This window comes from Ostrea edulis, chromosome 6 (assembly GCF_947568905.1).
Source record: "Ostrea edulis chromosome 6, xbOstEdul1.1, whole genome shotgun sequence".
Classification (NCBI taxonomy): domain Eukaryota; kingdom Metazoa; phylum Mollusca; class Bivalvia; order Ostreida; family Ostreidae; genus Ostrea; species Ostrea edulis.
In genome coordinates this window covers 20752642-20761701 of record NC_079169.1, presented here as the reverse complement: position 1 = coordinate 20761701, position 9060 = coordinate 20752642, and positions in this window count along the sequence as shown.

The window sequence follows — 9060 nt, the reverse complement described above, 5'->3', positions numbered from 1 at the left end:
CCCCAGGATGTTCATTAATACCTTAACTTACAGGTTTGGTGTTTTATTTTACTGAAATTTTTTATTTTACTGAAGATTTCGTTAACTTTAAGGTGGCTCACTACACCCAGAAATAGTTTCTAAAATCAGTACGAATTGATTTAATCATAAAAGAAATATAATGATATATCAGTATAAATGTCAAAAAGGCAGAAAATATGCAAATATGGATAAAAACATGATTTTCAAAATTTTATTCCAACACAAAAGACTTCAGTGGATTTGAACTCGAGATCTGCGGTTCACCAATCCAATGCTTTAACCACTGAGCTACTATGATAGACAAACAAATCGATGATACAAATAATTTCACAAAACATTTAAATTGCCATCTTGTGACGTAGTGTCATAGAGAGTATAAGCTTTAGTGTAGTGAGCTACCTTTTGAAGCCGGGGGGGGGGGGGGGGTGTTTTTGTTAAATATGTATTGATATTCATCGAATGACCGGTTTTTAAAGCTTTTGTTTATATCGAACACAAGGTTGTCCAGATTTCTCCTTTCTATCATAATTCTTCTTTGTAATAAAGAAAATTATATCCCAAAGGCAAGATTGGACAATCTTCTGTTGGTGGTGAAATTCATAAATATCTGTAAAAACTACGTTTTCTTTCTACCTAATTTACCGGTGAAATTCACCTCATCTTGACCTGCTGAATATCAAAGCAGCCATGTGATAATCTGTGTCACACTAATGCTTGAAATACTCAGCAGGCCGCACGGTAGTGTCGACTAGGCCTATATGTATACATACCAAATGAGGGAGGGGCAGTCTTCCTGCTTTTACGTCCCTGTGGCATTTGGACTTTCATCGACAAAGCATACACATTTCAACATTCTCTCTCTCTCTCTCTCTCTCTCTCTCTCTCTCTCTCTCTCTCAGGCATTCAGTCTATTTTATCCACTTAAAGCTGTATGATCCGAAGTTCATGAAATGTAAATATATAGAGAGTATGCCTATGGTACGCGTCTAAAACCCAACATGATGTATAAAACGCAGTTGCAACATTACTAAGAGGTACAATGTATTTGATAACTTTATTTCTCTTAGTCTTATGGTACTGTACTGTTGTACAAAATAATAGTTTACACAGATACATGTAATTAAGTACCTTTGAAACCCGAACTGGACACGTGACTCTGTATCTCGATATATATATATATATATATATATATATATATATATATATATATATATAATTATATATATATATATTATACATATATTGAAGCACACGCCATTTTCAAATCGACAATAACTATTGATAGGATTGATCATCCTACCAAAAACATAGGATAATCAATCCAATGATACATTGGATCACACCCATATTGGCTGATTAGGATCCTATACAATAACACTAGAAAATTTATTCTCCTATTTTTCTCTTTATGAGCTTATACATTATTTCTTATGGTACAAGATGTACACCCCTGTTAACGCGCGATCGTTAACTCGGACGCGATCCGTAACGCGGATTGTTTTTTCCGTACTCCTTTAGCATGGGATGAGAAATAATTACTCACGAATTTAAATGATCGTGGGACAACTGATAAGTGTTCATAATATATATTCACATGTGCATTTCACACAGAATAAATTCAATTCCTGTTTTCTTTGAATTTTCCATTGATAGTTCCACCTAAACGTAGCATGTGGCTAATGTTAAAGTGAAATTTCGTACTTTATTCAAAGAAGAATTCTTCGAAAACACAAATTAATTCTCAATGTCATAATGAAGTAATTGATCTAATTCTAGGGTTTGTATCATACCCCACATCGTTCATATAACGATTTGATTTGTACATCTCCCAGGAATTTATGCGATGGGTAATGACGTATTAAGCGATCGTACAACCCACAATAATGATAAACATGCGATCCTACAACGATTAGATTGTCAAAATAGCAGAATTCTTTTTTAATCTATATTGTTTCACAGTTGTAGGTAAACACGTGGTTTCCATGTGATAACCGGAGTTGTGGTTGGTCATTGTTATAATTTTGTTCGGGGTCGGCATGCTGCTGTAATGTACAATACACGTAAACTTATTCTCTTAAACTTTTTTCATTCATTAATGCATCACCTTTAGTTCATTATAGACTCCCTTTACAATTTATCTTTATTCAGGTTATAGCGGAATATAGATCATGCTACATGTACTACTGTCACTTAGACAGTCTGGTTAAAAACAGACCTTCAATCTCGCTCAACCTTTTTCTATGTCTGCTCGTTAAAGGTTTTAAACAGATTGGTCACTTAGATTTATATGATTTTACTACTGTCATAAATCACTGTACTTCATAGCATCCATTAGAAGAACTAAAATACAGCGTGTCTTTTAAACGCTACTACAGGAAAAGTGTGGTACCATGCAAAAAGGCATATTGGTATCATCCCAAAAAGAATGAATGAATCTTCTAAGTGATGGGAAAATTATTGTATTGTATTGTATTGTTTATTGTCTTTAAGCCTTACGGATTATCAACATGATACATATTCCATTACAAAGTATAAACAGAAAAGCTGTATACAAAATTATATTGCCAGTTAGTCCTGGAAATAAACACAGAACAGAACAATGCAACTATTAGTTGTAGCGAAAACATAGCAAGAGATGACTTAGAAAAGTTACTTCCATCAGAAAATGAACCTATAGGTTTATTTTTAAAATTCAGTCGCCTTGTGACCGACGGTCGCTTGTCTGTAGATAAAATCTGCTATCTGTTTTTCTTGGATCTAGTCGAATGATTTTCAGTGGTTGCTAGCAGAAATGCTTTGCTACGAGAAACTGTACGAGCACTTTCGTTATCTATATGAAAAGAAATTCGAAAAAACTAGGCGGCGAAAACTGGCGAAAGTCTACATATTTTGCTGTCATTTCTCTTATGAGAGCAAAGTGACAGTCAACACATTTCAGAGTTAATAGTAAAACTCGGATCTATTCTGGTCAGTGGTGGATTAAATTACTCTTATGAAAAGCACGTCAATCTATCATCACAGCAGACTTATTTCAAATTGAATTATCCGGTTGAAATCCGGGTTAGAATAGGTCCTCAGTAACCCTTGCTTGTCGGAAGAGGCGACTAAATGAAGCGGTCCTTTGGATGAGACCATATTCAATTCAATCAATTTATTCACTCAAAACCAAATCACTGGTACATGAGTTACAAACAAATATATACATATATACATGTAAACTATGGTTATAGGTCAGGGTCAAAAAATATAAGTAGATATTGAAACAAATGGTTGCCTTGCCGATCGCCTCTACATGTATCTTTTCAATTTTTTCTGTAAAAAATATTTAGAGACGCTGATACATGCACTTTTTGGTGATGTATGTAAAGTTTATGTTACTATAATTCGTAAAATCACAATAATTTTGCAATTAAATGAGCCATTATAAATATAAAGGATTTGACGGCAATAAATTTCAGAATTCGGATCCAAATCCATTAAATAGATTGCATGTGGGAATAACTTCCTCTAATTACACTGTAAGGCTCGTAAATTGTCACTACAATACTGAATCTTGTAAAAAATTTACTACATAAAGCAGCGTCACATAAATAACATTAAATCTTAACCGCTACCAAGCTGCCGTTTTATATAACTGCGTCCGCGTTACCGATCGCGTCCGAGTTACCGATCGCGTCCGAGTTAACGATCGCGCGTTTACAGGGTGATTTAGTAACTTCAGCCTTGATAAGGGAGATACTGCAATACAAATCACACCAGAAGTATGGACTTTGTCGTGTTCGAAGTTAAAAGTCGCACTCTTTAAGTATGTCACGTCTACTGTGAGCCCTATAACTTCATCAGTTAAACGGAGTAATCTGTAGTCAAAGTCAGTATGTAGAGAACGGCCTAACAATGGGTATGAACACGTTAGACAGCATTTGAGCAAATAACAGGCTATATTGGCAAAGAAGATCATAATAAAGACCATAGAGTTTGCGATATACTGACTTCAAACGAGACTGTTTAATCACTGTAAAATCAACTTATTTGTCAGTAGCTTACTATCTGATAATCCCTGTGAATTATCTATATTTTATTTAGATTCTTGTTGTTTGTATATCTAGAGTCTTCAGAAAGATGCCATAATTGTATGTGTCAACGCATTTAGTAATAGTTTTAAATTTATTGATTGTGGGAAGGTATAAATACCCGTATATAAGGACAGCGAAAAACATTGTACCAGATTGTTCTTATGCGGTGAACGTTTGCAGAATGAAGTGTCCTAAGACAGGGTTTACCCCAATGAAGATAATTTCGTTGGTTGTTACTGGAATTGCGCTTGCTATACATGTTGCGGCCGTAGCCTACCCTGTGTGGGACGAAATTGATGCTGGATGGAGAGGACCTCTATCAAACATGCACGTTTCTCTAAAAATACAAGCAAGTGGATCTCTGATGGATTTTACTGTGGTGGTGGATCAAACACGCTTTTTCTTTTCACCGATTCCTGCCGAAAGGGACATAAGTATGTACATCCTGTGCCACTTTTATTATTGCAGACGTATTTAATTCCACGGAGACAATATTTATCGAATTACCATTTTTGATTTGGTCTGCGGTTATGAAATTCCACTGAGTTGCATAAGGCTTAAATGATTGATTGATTGTATATTGTTTAACGTCCCTCTTGAGAATCTGTCACTTATATGGAGACGCTACCATTGCTGGTGAAGGGCTGCAAATTTAGGCTTATGTTCGGCGCTTATGGCCATTGAGCAGGGAGGGGTCTTTATCGGGCCACACCTGTTGTGACACGGGACCTCGGTTTTTGCGGTCTCATCCGAAGGACCGCCCTATCTTATATGAAAATTGTTTACATACTTTAAGGTCTCTGATATGAAATTTCGCGGAGTTTATGTGACCGTGGACATTTCGCCAATAAGTACCGTGTGTAAAAATAGTTTAATATTTGTAGATAATTTAGTAATTAAAAAAATTGATTGACGAAACAAATGAAGTTTTTTTTTAGTTTTCATATATTATTCTAGATTATTCGAACTTTAAAATAAAGTTTTAGATTCATTTTAAACCTAGGACTAAGAGAGTATTTCCGGTAGCATTTTAGGCACTCTGAATAGGCAGGGTTACGCAATCAAATCACACCATGTTTTCAATGTTTATTATACAAACACGCCAGCTTAATTACGTTAGTGGTCGTTTTATACCAAATATTAACATTAATAGAAGTGCTACAAATAAAATGTTCTTATATATGTGTTTAGTCGAGCACCATGAAAACACGTGTAGTCTAATCTACCATTTATTCAAGAACACAGAAAACGTGACGTCATACACAACAGTACACAAACAGCTGATCAAACAGTAAATGAATGAATGAACATGAATCCAAAACATCTTTCCCCCTAAGCTATGGAAATACAGTAAATTTAAACAAAATGTCCTTCTGACTAGAACATACATTTGACTAGAATAAATCATTGCTACTCATCATGAAATAAAAATATCTGAATCATTACAAGGGTTCTTATTCTATAGAATTGGATACATACAACTTTACAAATACACAGTCATTCTTAGACATACAAAATTTAGCAAAGAACACAAATCTTTAAACAAATGTCATTCAACATAATCGTCCAGGTTCTTGGGACGTTGGACGACACGTCCGCTGCGCGTTTGAATCACTCCTTGTTTCGGTGACTGCGGAGTTAAGGGAACATCGCTCGTAGCCTTAGGCTCCTGTGATTGCGATTCCTTAGAAATGACTTGTGGTCCTTGGTCTGCATCTGATATGAATGTGTCTGGAGGTACTACTGGTTTACTGTAACGGTCGGAGAATACGGATCTATCGGTTTTTTGAAGATGTCGACGGTTCCTGCGATAAGAACCTCTGGAGGTCCCTACAACGTATGATCGCGTCTTTGGATCTGCCTCCTGTACGGTTCCTTGGGTGACCCATAGTTTGTCTTTGTCCGTCTTGATTCTGACCGAATCTCCTGGCTTTAGTTCGGCTAATGGACGCACGTTGTGATGTTGGTCATAACCAGATTTATACCGCTCCTTGTATCGTAGATCACGAAGGAAAACTTCATCACGATCCATCCACTCTGGTTCTAGCCATTCTGGTAATGTTGGAACAGTAGTGCGTAGTTTCCGTCCCATCATGAGTTCTGCTGGGCTTTTACCGGTTGCTTCTATAGGTGTGTTGCGATATAATAACAACGCCTTAAATATATCATCCTGGCGGATAATTCTTTTCGCAATCTTTACGGCGCTTTCAGCCTCCCCATTAGCTTGTGGATAATGAGGACTCGTGAACGTCTGACAAAATTTGTAATTTACTGCAAATTCGTGGAAAGTCTCTGAGGTGAATTGGGTACCATTATCGGAGACTATCTCTTCAGGAATTCCCCATCGAGCAAACATGTTTTTCATCTTTCCGATAACTTGTGCGCTGGTAGTAGACTGTAGAAACGCTATCTCAATGAATCTGGGAAAATAGTCTATGACTACTAAGAAGTGTTTCCCATCTAACTCACACAGGTCTGCTGCAATTTTCTGCCATGGTCGACTTGGTAATGGTGTATACTTCAACGGCTCTCGTTGTTGTGATCGACGGTGAGTTTGGCAAAATTCACATGTGTTTATAAGGTTGCGAATGTCCTGTGTAATTCCAGGCCACCACACAGAATCCTGAGCTCTTGCTCTGCACTTATTAAGTCCAAGATGTCCATCATGTATGCTTCTCAGAACTTCACTTCTAAGAGTCTCTGGTATTACAATGCTATTTCTGTACAAAAGTAGTCCTCTCGACTCTGACAGTTCACTGCGTGTTACAAAGTAGTCTCGCAATTCCCTCCTGTAAATGGAATTCATGTGTGTCGGCCATCCATGTCTAGTATGGTTGATTGCCTCTTGTAGGATGCTGTCTCCTTCTGTAGCTTGTTGTATTTGCTCTAGTAGCTTGTCTGACAATGGTCTGGAGTTCTCCAATAAATCAACGTAAAATTCAACTTCCTCAGCAAGAGTATCACCTTGATTTGGTCTTCCTATCGGGCTTCTTGACAGTGTGTCTGGAACAATAAGGTGTTTTCCAGGAACATGTTCTGCATGTAAGCTGTATCCTCGTAGTCGCATGAGCATGCGTTGACAGCGTAAAGGTGCTTTGTCCAAGTCTTGAGTATTTATCAAGGGTACAAGGGGTTTGTGGTCTGTAAGTAACTTGAACGATTTCAGTCCTACTATGTAACGCGAGAATTTTTCACAAGCCCAAAGCGAGGCTAGACACTCTTTCTCAATCTGGGCATATTTCAGCTCAGCACTGGTCAGTTTCCTAGAACAGTAAGCCACTGGCTTGAACACGTCTCCTTCCTGCTGAAAAAGAGCTGCCCCTAAGCCAAAGCTGCTAGCGTCTGCACTGACAACAATCGACTTCTGTGGATCATAGAATGTCAATACGGGAGCACAGGTAAGTAGTTGTTTAACATGACTGAATGCGTTAGCTTGAGCTTGGTCCCATAACCAGGCACTTCCAGATTTCAGCAGATCCGTCATTGGGCTGATCACTGAGGCTAACTCCGGAATAAATCGTCCCAGGTAGTTCACCATTCCGATAAATCTGCGTAATTCTGTAAGGTTTGTTGGAGTTTCCATCTGTCTGATAGCATCAACTCGACTGCTACTTGGTCGGATACCTTCAGATGAAATACTATGTCCAAAGTATTCTATCTCAGTTTTACAGAATTCACACTTCTCACGATTCAATTTGAGTCCTGAATCATGGATTCTGTGAAACACTGTGTCAAGTCTGAGGTCATGTTCCTTGCGAGTCTTCCCGTGAATCAAGATATCATCAATGATGACCTCCACTCCCTCAATGCCATGTAATAATTCTGTCATTTTGCGCTGGAAGATTTCTGGGGCGGATGTTATCCCAAATGGTACTCGCCTAAAGCAGTAACGTCCCATGGGTGTTATGAATGTTGTCAATCCACAGCTGTCGGGATGTAAGGGAATTTGGTAGAAACCACTTGATGCGTCAAGTTTGGAGAACAGTGTTGATCCTGCTAATCTTGGGGAAATATCATCAAGATTTGGAAGCATGAAATGTTCTCTTTTCACTGCTTCATTAAGTTTTTTAAGATCCACACAAATCCTCACATTGCCGTTCTTTTTTAACACGGGCACCATAGGAGCGCACCAGTCCGTTGACCTCTCCACTTTTTCGATAATGACCTCTTTCTCAAGTCTGTTCAACTCTGCTTCTACTTTTGCCATCAGTGGAAATGCTATACGACGGGCAGTTGTTAGACAGTATGGCTTTGCACCATCCTTGAGAGTAATTCTAACAGGCTCACATTTCACCAGTCCAAAACTTCCAAACAAACTTGATTCAACATTGTCAATTTTCTTGATGAGTCCAAACTTGTGTGCAGCTGATCGTCCTAAAAGGTTACTTGTCCCTTCGATAACATGTATTGGGAACACAAAGTTTTGGTCCTTAAAATTAGTTTCAGCTGTAAAAACTCCAAGACAGCCAATTCGTCCTCCAGGTCCAAATAGAGCAGTATTAGCAGATTTGAGTTTCGGCAATATGTAAACGATAAGGAATGTTCTGGCTTTTTCTGCAATGATATTAAAGATAGAATTATGTATTTTTTATTAGAGATGAAAGAGATTGCCATAAAACAAACATTCAAAACGGTAGTTACTCCTGTAAGAAATGCTATTCTTTGTCCAATGTTCCAATTTATATATTTCATAAGTACATGTACATTAGTCATCCTTTTATTTTCTGAATAGTTAAGTGCCGAGATTATGTGACGGGTTTCAATCCTTGTATTTTCAGAACATTCTGTGATATTTATACCACAATAAAGTTGTTATGAATATGACAATAAACGTGGCATCAACGTCGTTTATCAATTTATCAACCTTATTGCATAACAAGCACCCATTCTCTCACCAGAGGGCGCGTTAAGCAAGCTTCACATACACCTCTGTCAACGCTTGGAATCACGTGACAATATAATGACA